This window comes from Glycine max, chromosome 7, assembly GCF_000004515.6.
Source record: "Glycine max cultivar Williams 82 chromosome 7, Glycine_max_v4.0, whole genome shotgun sequence".
In the NCBI taxonomy this organism is placed as follows: Eukaryota; Viridiplantae; Streptophyta; class Magnoliopsida; order Fabales; family Fabaceae; genus Glycine; species Glycine max.
The window spans coordinates 4683921-4695327 of NC_038243.2; positions in this window are offsets into that span (position 1 = coordinate 4683921).

Consider the following 11407-nt stretch of genomic DNA (forward strand, 5'->3'; position numbering starts at 1 on the left):
CTAGTTAAAACTGGCGGCCGGGTTATCATCGAAGTTTGTGGTCGTCCTTAAAACCACATGACTTCTAAAATATATCTACTACTCTAGTATTGTCGATTATGACATCAACGAGGAACAAGTACTTGCATTGCATGAGGGATAGGTGTGAAACTGCTGCGAAAATAATACCATACCCAGTAAGAACATAGAATACGACTAGCATGTTAGTCAATTGCAAATAGTTTTACATAACACATTTATTTGTGAGATTGGTACAAGAATTAATGGAGTGGCAAATAGAAAATTAGCTATTTTCAGTAAAGCAAATAGAAATTTTGTGGAAATAAATTAGGTATGCACAAAATCCATTGACATGGAGGATTAACTTGTGATGTTGATTATTTGCTGAATAGTTCCACCATCCATATAATAATAGAATATTTTTCTTAGATATATAGATTTTATTCATAGTTCCAGCATCAACTGCTATTCCAATAAAAATGTGATAAAGAGTTAGTCAAGTATTTGGTTAATGACCTATGTATCGGGACTACAACTATATACACACACCTGTATAGAGAGGGATGCAAGTTGGCTTACATTTAGAATATGTGATGATTTTTCTTTTTCACTAGTGATGCGACCACTCTCTTCACGAGGGATGTAAATTAATTGTAAATATAAAAGCTTAGCTTGAACATTTTCAGACGAAGCTATTGAGTGGAGAGAGGTTTCGAAATATTTGAAAAAAACACTTCTTTGATGATAATTTGTGTGTTTTGTTTTACAGGTGATACTGTGATAGGAAAAAAAATTATGAGTATAGAAAAAAATATTTTTTCATGCTTGAGAAAAATATTTTTTAACATGTAAAGTTTTATTATCGTTTATCATGAAAATATTTAACATAATAAAAAATATTTCAGTAAAAGAAAAGTTCAACTTTAATTTTATTATGTTTAACATATAATTTTTTATTATTTTTAAAATGTTATAAAAATATTATTTATTTTAGGAAAACTAAACAATTTTTTTTAAAGAGAGAGACCATTTAATTTCCTTTTTTGTTCATGCCAATTTGGAGAAGTATTTTCTAATGGGTCTCACAGAAATAACATCTCTCATTTCTAATTTTCTTTTTAATCAACCAACAAAAAATTGATATTTATATCTCATCTCCTCCTTCCTATTTTCTTTCACTCCATTTAGAGATAGAAATAGGTTAGATCAAGCCAAATTTGTTTAGGAAATAAATGAAGTCAAGACTTTTAAAAAACCTATTTAGTTAAAAAAAAATTTAAGTCATTAAAAAGTCTCATGGACCTAACAAACCGAATTGTTTAAATAAATATTAACTTTTGTTATCGTCCCAACTTATAAAATCCCTATTTGGATACAATCTCAATCACTGTGAACCAATTAGAGCCAACTTTAAAATAAAAAAATTGTTAAATTTTGAAACAAATGAAACCTTACACTGTGTGACTGAGTGTGGAAAGACATTTGTTGTTGTATCAAGTGGAAATTTAATATAGCAGGCCTTCAACGGTTGGACCACAATGTTTGACATCGACACATCGATCGTAAGGTACTAAAGACACTCCCTTACGCAAAATTGCTTCCTTCTTTAAATTATGACTATAGTATCTAATAAAATCTTGTTTCATAAGTAATATTGATCATGTTGAGATTATCGAAGATTATTTAAAATTGAAGTCTATTACATCTGGCACCTACTTCAAACAGCAAAACATTAGTAATCCCAAACGTCGTAATCGCAACTTAAGCGTTATATATTATGATCACAACGACGAAAACATATATTTTTTTTTTCAAAACCATAGAATAAAAGGGAGAGAAAAATTATACCCAATCAAATAGGCAAGAAATAAAAATAAAATATTGTGATTAATGCGATATAATAAAATAAAATAGAGATTGAAATTAAAGAATATAATATATTTTTTAGATATCTCAGTAATACAAATATCTTAGTTTTATCAATTTTTTTATCATATCACAAATGATAAATCTCATTTGTTATTATTATTTATTTACCTTGACTACATGTAAATATTCAATGGAGTGTGAGAGTGTCCACTGACTTCCTGCCTACATTATTTTATATGCATTCCAAAAATTGTACGTGAGGCGACTGATGACATTATCAAGTCAAATCTGCAACTGTATATTTAATTAAGTTTAAATGAGCCACCTAATTTGATTGTCAAACAAAGGAGTGACATGGCAAATTGCTCAAAGTCACACAATCCCATGTGGTCAAATATTTTGTGAAATTTAATTTTTCGGTTTAGATGAATTTCACGTCGTGCATGTGCAGAAAAAAAGAGTTTAATAATATGTATTATTAACACAATTTTTTATATTATTAATAAATTAAAAAAATTATATGAATTTTAAGATAGGTATATATTATAAAAATAAATAAAATATTTTACATAATAATTTATAATTAAATAATAATATTATAAAATATTTTTTAATCTTTGCATGTATTATTTATTCCAAAAATATTAGATGATATACTATTACATTTCTTCGTTAAATATGTATAAATCACGTATATATTTATCAAAATTAAAAAAATAAAGTTTAAATAATAAAATAAAAATAAACTATATCACATGTATAAAAAATATATTTAAGTCTTTCTCATTTATTTTTATAAGTTACTTCAATTAATTTATATGTTATAAGTTATTAACTTTTTTTTCTTTTTTATTTTATTCTTACTAATTTACTTAAAATCTATTTTTATCCTTTTTTTTATAATTTGAGTCTGCTTTGCCCATCACTTCACTATGAGTAATGTCACATTTTATCTTTCAAACAAGGTTAAAATAAGGTTGAGCTTCGGTGGGTAATGTCACATTTTCAAGTTCAAACTCACACCAACATGAGATTAAAACAAGGTTGAGTTGTCCGTATACCTATTCAACTTCAATGACTTAGCTTTTGGAAGGAGGAAAGGGAAAAGGAAGAAGTTTATGCTAAAGGAAGAAGCTTTTCACCACTCAACTAACAACTCACACTAAGAGGACAACCAACCAAACCGAAAACACTCTCGAGTTAGATTTTTGAAACACAAATTAGGATACTCATGAACTATTCCTCTATGGTTCAAGGAACAACTATGAAACTCTAAGATTTTCCTTTTAAAAAAAAAACTATGGAACTCTAGGAGAAGGGGGGAAATGTATCATTCCAGTTGAATCTTCTAATTTCTTCAACCTCTAGAGAGTAGGTAGCTTGAGGGAGAAGGAAAATGAAAATGAGATTAGTGGAGGGTTTTGAATACTAGGGGTTTAAGGGAGGTTTTAGGGACTCTTGGGCTACCCTCTTTTTCTAAAGCTTTACTAGACACAGCACTCCATTAATTCTCCCATATCCAAAATGTCAGCCTTCAAGGCTGAAACATCAAAAAATCCACTAAATACATAAGCAACTCACTATAATTTATTAATTAAATTATTCAAAAGCATAAATTAAAATTTAATTTCTCTTGTATTTTTTAATTAAATCACTTATTCACTTAATTATGAAAAACAAAATGTTACAATTCTCCCTAATAAGAAAATTTTCGTCCTAAAAAATTCACTTACCTAGGAAGAGATTCGTACGTATATACTGCTTATGCATCTTGTCCTCAAGCTTCCATGTAGCATCTCCCTAGTGTCACTACACATTATCTTTACCAAACTGATGGTCTTGTATCTAAGTTACTGGATCCTTTGGTACTCAATCCTAGCGGGTTGAGTCTCATTGTGTCTGGTTTTGTGACATGCATGTGTAGGATCATGAAACACATTGAGAATGTCCAAGAGAGATAGCAAGACTATTTCATAAGCCACAAAGCCTATATGTCAGAATTTGATATGGCTCAATGAAGTTAGAAGTAAACTTTAGGGAACACATGACCGTCTACTTCAAACTCAAGTGGCCTCCTATGCTTGTCTGCTTAGGACTTTTGTCCATAGTTGGAGATCTTCACCCTTTCTTGAATCTTATCAGACCAATTTATTAATCCCTAACAATCAAATTTGAAAAAATCGATGTAGATAAATTAGATATTGTTGGTAACAAATCTTGAGCTAAACGATTCAACATTTTTCTAATAATTTTAATTATTTTATATATAAGACTAATAATTCTCATCCAAAATGACATTTATAATATTTACATGCAGGAGAAGTTTAATTTTTAATATTACATAATTATAAATTTTATCTTTTTTTGTTTAATATTATAATTGTAAAATAATATTATTTAATTGTTAATTATCAATTTGATAATGAATCAATCATGATTAGATTAAACTTTGAACGATTAAAGCTTTCTGTCCTTCAATATCCAAGTTTTAGAAAGCTTGTTTTTAACTGATGTAAACTCTGAATAGACATGCATGCTGATATCAGAGTCCTGGCCATTAATTCAGTCGTGGAGCAACAGGATTAATTAACCCTTCAACTCGTATGCAAGTATCCATCCTGATTGCGGTTACTTACTAATTAGCAATAATACTTGGGACGTGAGTATTGGTTTTACTTAATTAGCTTCTTTTATAATACATGGAGCTTATGTATTACCATTTAACTAGTCACCTAGTCAAGGATTAGTAGTTAAACACTTGAGATTATTTAGATCATTAGAATTAGTTAATTTCTCCAGTGGTATATATCCATCCAAGTTACTTACCATTTTCACTTTCTGCTCGCTTCAGGCACCCCTTGGAATGAGCAGCTTATTGCTTGTGGATTATATGAAGTTCAGATTGTTAATTAGAAAAGTAGTTGCCTTGTTGTTTTCTTTGTTCTACTCTAGCTACTATAGTCTAGAAAAAAAAGGTGTGAATATCAGCATTCAAACTTGAAAAACATCATAGACAAAAACTAGGTGCGTGTACTGAATGAGATTTTCTTATATAGATTTTTCTATAGATATTAGTATAGGCCGCGTAGAGATGGTAAAAAAGTATCGAGCTCGTGTTGTTGAAAATATAGACATAATCAGAGTGTGTAGTCCACTTGCTGATGAGATGCATTTGTACTTATTTTTGTTTTGTTTTAATATCTTCCAACGTGCTAAGTTTCAAAATTGGTGATATTTTTTTTTTCTAACAAGGCAGTGGGCGTAATATTTCGCTTAATTTCAAAGTGACGTACGTATTCAAATATATAATTTTGGAATATGTATTCTTTTACTTAATTTAGTCAATTTGGAATATATATATTATTTGTTTTTATTTATTCTTCTTTTGCACAACATGACACATACTAATTTGTATTTGACTTAGTTGGGATGTAACCATCTTTTATTTCAATGTTATCTTTAATTATTTGGCAGATAAAAAAACTTAATTTAGTTAATTACTTTATATAGATTCGATCGTGGCGAAATTCAACAACCTTCATCAGTTCTTCTATCATTCTTTTGCATGCTTTTATTTTGGCTTTTTAACATTATGTTTCTTTTGCATTCATGATTTGTTTTATACCATACTATTTATATGGGATTTGCTATAAAGGAGATATATAAATAAATAATCGAGAAAGTTTAACTCCTCAACTCAAGTATGTTAATAGAAATTTATTTTTTGGTTGTGTGCGGAAAAAAATTATCGATCGAGAAAGGTTAAACTTTAATAATTACGTTTTTTTTTATAAAAAAAATAGCTTCTAATTTTTTATGAACACCGAAAAAAACTTTAATTTAACTCAACATTAAATGAATATTTGTTATTTTAAAGAAACTAAATCATTTCATAGGAGTTTTATAAGTGATCTGTGGTCTCTCTTAATTTGAGTGTCTGTGCTTTTAAATTGTTTATTTACAAGCAAAATTTATATGTAACGCAAGAGGAATTTAATGCCTATATATATCAAATTGCAAAAGCTATTTAAATTACGTAACATTATGGTTAATTGAAACTAATCAGTACTTAATTAAAAATTTAATCAATAAGTGATCTTACAGGACAAAGGACAGATTGTCATTGTTAATAGATATCGACCGCATTGTTGTTTTTTTATTTTTTAGAAATAGATCAACAACATTGATTCTGATTAAATATTTTTTCGATTCCGATATATATATATATATAAAGTTTAAGCATTTAAACCTATGAATAAAAAAATATTTGTTATTAGATTTTATAAAAATAAAAAAGTTACATATGTTGGAAAAAAATTATCACATATAATTAACATATTTTTGTAATAAAATTAAAACAAGTAGAAATATTAAATATTCTTTTGGTGTACTTTAAATGTATATTTGATTTGATTTTTACGAGTATTTTGAATCATAAAATAAAAATAAGTGTTATTTTTAGTTTTAACTGTTATAAATTATAATATTATGTTTTTAATATGATTTTATACATAAATTTGATTATTCTTATTATTATTATATTAATATCAAATCAACAACGTTGAACTATTAAATGTTATATTAGTGCTTTAATCCACTGGATAATCGATTGGATTTTCAGAACATTATAATAAACAACATTAGCTGTTGATGAAACACGCATGACGCATGTCTTTTTGATAAAAAAATTTAGAAGAAATATTTTTATTTTATAAAATCTACCAAAATGTTCACGAGTGCTATTTCAGTATTTATTCATTATTATTATTACCGATGCCGGGGACAGAGATAGAGCAGCCTGACGCCGCCACAGAGAGCAGCCTGATCTGAAGCCGCCACATAAAAAAAAAAAAAAAAAAAAAAAAAAAAAAAAAAAAAAAAACACTCGTTTGGCTTGTTTCTATGGGTACGTGTTGATATCGGGAGTCACGATTGATCTAACTTTACTAGTTTTTTTAAATAATAAATAATTATTTTTTTCTGAATAAATAATTTGTTGATGAATTTGTTTTTAAAATATTAAAATTCAAAATTTAATTATCAAAAGTACATATGATAACTTTATTGATCGTTTATTCTCATTCATTACCTTTAATAAAATAATTTAGATGATACAAATTAATAAATTTGTTACAAATTGATTATCAACGTAATATGTTAAAAAGATTAGATAAAAATGTCATCAATTTATCATCATTGGATTTAAATGTCACAAATTTTTTGTTAAATTAAAATGTTAATAATTTGTTTTTTATCAAAAGATCAGTATGTTTTCATTGGACCAAAATGTTAATGAGTTGTTATTATTAAACCAAAATATCACTAATATGGAATATGTCAATAATTTTTGGAGAAAAATGTTAGTGATTTTTTTGAAGGAAAATGTCAATAATTTTTTTTAAATCAAAATATCAATATATTTTCATTGAATCAAAATATCACTAAGTTATCATTATTTGACCATTTGGTAATTTATTGACATTTTGGTCAAATGAAAATGTACTGACATTTTGGTCTAAAAAAATACTAGCATTTTCATTCAAAAAAATTATTGACATTTTAATCCAACAAAAAATTATTGACATTCAGTTCAAAAAATGATAACTTATTCACATTTTTTTTTGTTCAATCTATTCAGCATGATCACGTTGACAATCATTTTAGTGATAATTTCAGTCATTTATGTCACGTAAATTATTTTATTAACAATAACAAATGAAAGTTAACAGTTGGATAAATTTGTTGCACTTTTTACACTTTCAAGGACTAAATTTTGAATTTTAATCTTTTATAGATAAATTTTTCAACACATTATACATTTAGGAACACAAATGACTATTTGTTTTTTTTAATCATGTTTTTTCTTAATAGGAAAAGTGAATAGATATGTTTTTTTAATCATTTTAATGGAGTCATGTTTTTTTAATAGTTTTTTTCTACAATAAAAAAATTAAAGAGATTTAAATTCAATTTCACTTGTTGGTATTTAACTTTATTAGTTTAATTTCACTTTTGTTTCTATTGTAATTTATTAAATTTGTTATTCTGTTTTATTTTGTAAATTTGATCTTTCTATTACTTATTATTGTATAATTTTGTTTCATTCCTTAAACTGAATTTTATATTTAACTAAAATATTAACATAACAATAGATTATTGACGTGAATGTGTTGATATGAATAAATAAGCCAAAGTAAAATTATTAAAATATTAAAAAAATAAAATTTATGAGAAAAGAATGAGAGGATGAAATTGGAAAAATAATAGTAGAAAAAAAAGCTAACTCATTAGAATTGACCTAGTAATCAGAGTTAGAGTAAATATATAAAGATTGAAATTGATTTTTATTTTCGTCGTTATAAAAAAAAACCAAAGTGTTCATTATTTTAATAATATATTTTTGGCCATTAAAATAAAGTAGGTCAAATTAAAAATTCACTGTTATATCTCATTTTTTTTTCATTTTGATCTTTACATAAAAATTACTTTTTTTTTTATTGACATAACAATATGTAACATAAAAATCTTACATGATAGGAATATCATACATAAGATTTAAATTTGAGATCTTTAATTAAGTTGTAGCAATCTCTCATTAATTAATATACACTTTCAATGATGATTGTGACATTCTTTATCTCGACATACATATAATTAAAAAAACATATAAAAATCTAGAATTTAATTAAATCAATTTTTATCCAAATCACATAAACAAGTTCACATGGATAAAAAGGTCACATTTGTTTCACTATTATCAAATAAAATTTATTAAAAATATCTCCGGCTCAAAACAAGATCGTCTAATGCAAAAGAACTCAAGTTAAACAACATAATAAAATAAGGTAAAATAACATGTTTGGAACATCATGTAATTAAAAAAGAAATTCGTGTCCCAATGTCACATCCTATTAACACAATATTTTTTAAAGTCATTCACCTAGTCATCTGCTCTCATGAACACAAGATTCGAGATCATCATAGGATTCAAACACAAACAACACATAGGGAGTGAATTATCACATTTCTAAATAAAATACGGATAAACAAAGACATAAGCAAAATACATTATAGAAATATTTATCACATAACTCAATTTAACACAATTCATGTTACTTTACCACTTTATCATTTAAAATTCATTTTTCAATCACCAATCACATTACACATGAATCACACACTCGACTCAAGACGTAACAACATTCACCAATTTTATAATAAACAATTCACATGCGTTATGTAATAATTATATTAAGACTCAAACATATATACAATGTGGTACCATGTTTGTGAAAAACAACACTAGGGTGCTTAAGAGTACATTACAAGACATGTTACACAATAGGTATGTCAGGTCACTCTCACTAAGTAAAATTATAAGGTGACCAATCAAAGTCACTTTGTTTTACGAGAATGCTCCAACCATATAGGATCAACATAGGCTTAAAAGAGCACTCAAACCTAGTGTATTTACCATCAAGGCCTAGACTTCGAAGAATCCGTCAGGGTCTCACCTTCCTAATTTAAGTCCAACCTCTAAAACAACTTTTGCATGCAAACAATATGTATGAATTATACAATACCCACAATCTTACACTTGTTTCCAAACACGTTTAACACATTGTACTACAATTTAACACCCTAGGTTCCTAACTTGGAACCCTACACTTTCTTTTTAACACATCGCGCATTGACACTTTTCTCAAGGTAAACATTAGTCGAATTATTGTATATTTTACAATACAAGTAATATCACATAAAGTATTAACCACACACTTATTCACAACCATATCTCATGTCCATAATATAACATTTCACAATGTCACAATCCACCATCACATGTTCGCATGTATCTCACAAATTAACACATGCTCAACTTCTTACTTATACTCAATCTCAATCACAATTTCATGATCTCAATATAACAATTTTTCATGCCTCATGAATCATATACATCAACTCAAAAAAATTTCAAAATCATATCATAGCAATGCTATAACATCTTTTGTGTCAATTAATTAATAGCAATATAAAATCTATCTAGCATACACACATTAACCAAATCAAAACAGTAAGTATAAAACACTGATATACACCCCTAAGTCTCAATTAACTAATTACAATATATATATATATATATATATAACATGTCACTATACAAATATATATAATATAAAATAAGTACATTCCAAAATATGACAAAATAAACAAGAATATATACTTACCACATGTAGATAAAATACTAATATAGATTCTCTAATCCTTATGTAAATCAATTTGCAAGTCTTTATAATATATAAATAATATGACAAAGATAATGACACAAATTCAAGATTAGTTATTGTCCTTAATTTCCTTATTATTATCTATTTGTGTATAAAATCAACGAAACAATATCCAATCAATGTCTACCTTTGGCATATCTTACTTACGCACAAGGATAACAAATATGCAATCTCGAAAATTTGCGAATGATTAGAAACAAATTGTTGCAACACTCAAATATCTCAAATAATAAAATACTCTAGCTATTTTAGAAATTACGCTAATTAAAAAAAGCTTTAATTTCTAGGGTTCATACTCAACACAATAACACATTAATTTCACAATAATTTTGCATCAGGACATCAATTGATCTGTCAGACACAATCAATTCGTGATTAAAAGCATAAGAACAAAATTAAATTTCATAAAGCAACCGATAATAACCCAAAATTGATTCTCTAGGGATCCCTACACATGTTCATTCTAATCCTCAAGCGTAAGTAACTCATCCCTTACCTCAAACTCACGTGTGTAGTTTAGCAGTGATAGTGGTATCTCTAGAGGTTCCCTAAGATTTTTCAAACTTTTCTTCTAGTTGCTCTGTTAGAGTTTTCAAGTGTTAGAGAGAAGGAGGAGGGATTGGAGCGTCCATGCAAGGGACATTTCTCTCTCTATAGACATTATTTTGCAAATCCCAATAGTGAGAATGTGCGAAAATAAATTCTGAAGGTAGTGTCTAAATTTTATGACAATCCAACAATTAATGAGTTCGGAATCATAGTTTTACTGAGTATATGCGGGAAAAAAAAAGTTTTGGGAGAGAAAGAAGGAAAAATGAATTTGAGAAAAAAAGAGAGCGTAGAGACGTACTATAAAATGTAAAAACTAACCTATCGATCTATAATTATGGTATTCTCAGTCTATTATTTACTCTATTTCTTTATTTTATTATTTTATAAAAAAGAAACTCTACTTTACTCTTTATCAAATGAATAAATAAAATATTTTTTTTATTTTCTAAAAACACATATTTATTTCATTTATCTTTAAAATATTATTTTAATTAATAATTTTTTTTCTTATTTATTTAATTATAAAAATCTCATTATTTTTTTAAAACTTTATTTATTTTTAAATAAAACCGTTTTTAATTTATTTTAAAAAAACGATGTGGTACAGTTATTTGATTTTTTTATTTTGTTTTTATTTTATTTCCATTTTTGGTTTTTTTAGTAAATAACACCAATAAAAAGACGTAAGCCCATCGACTGTG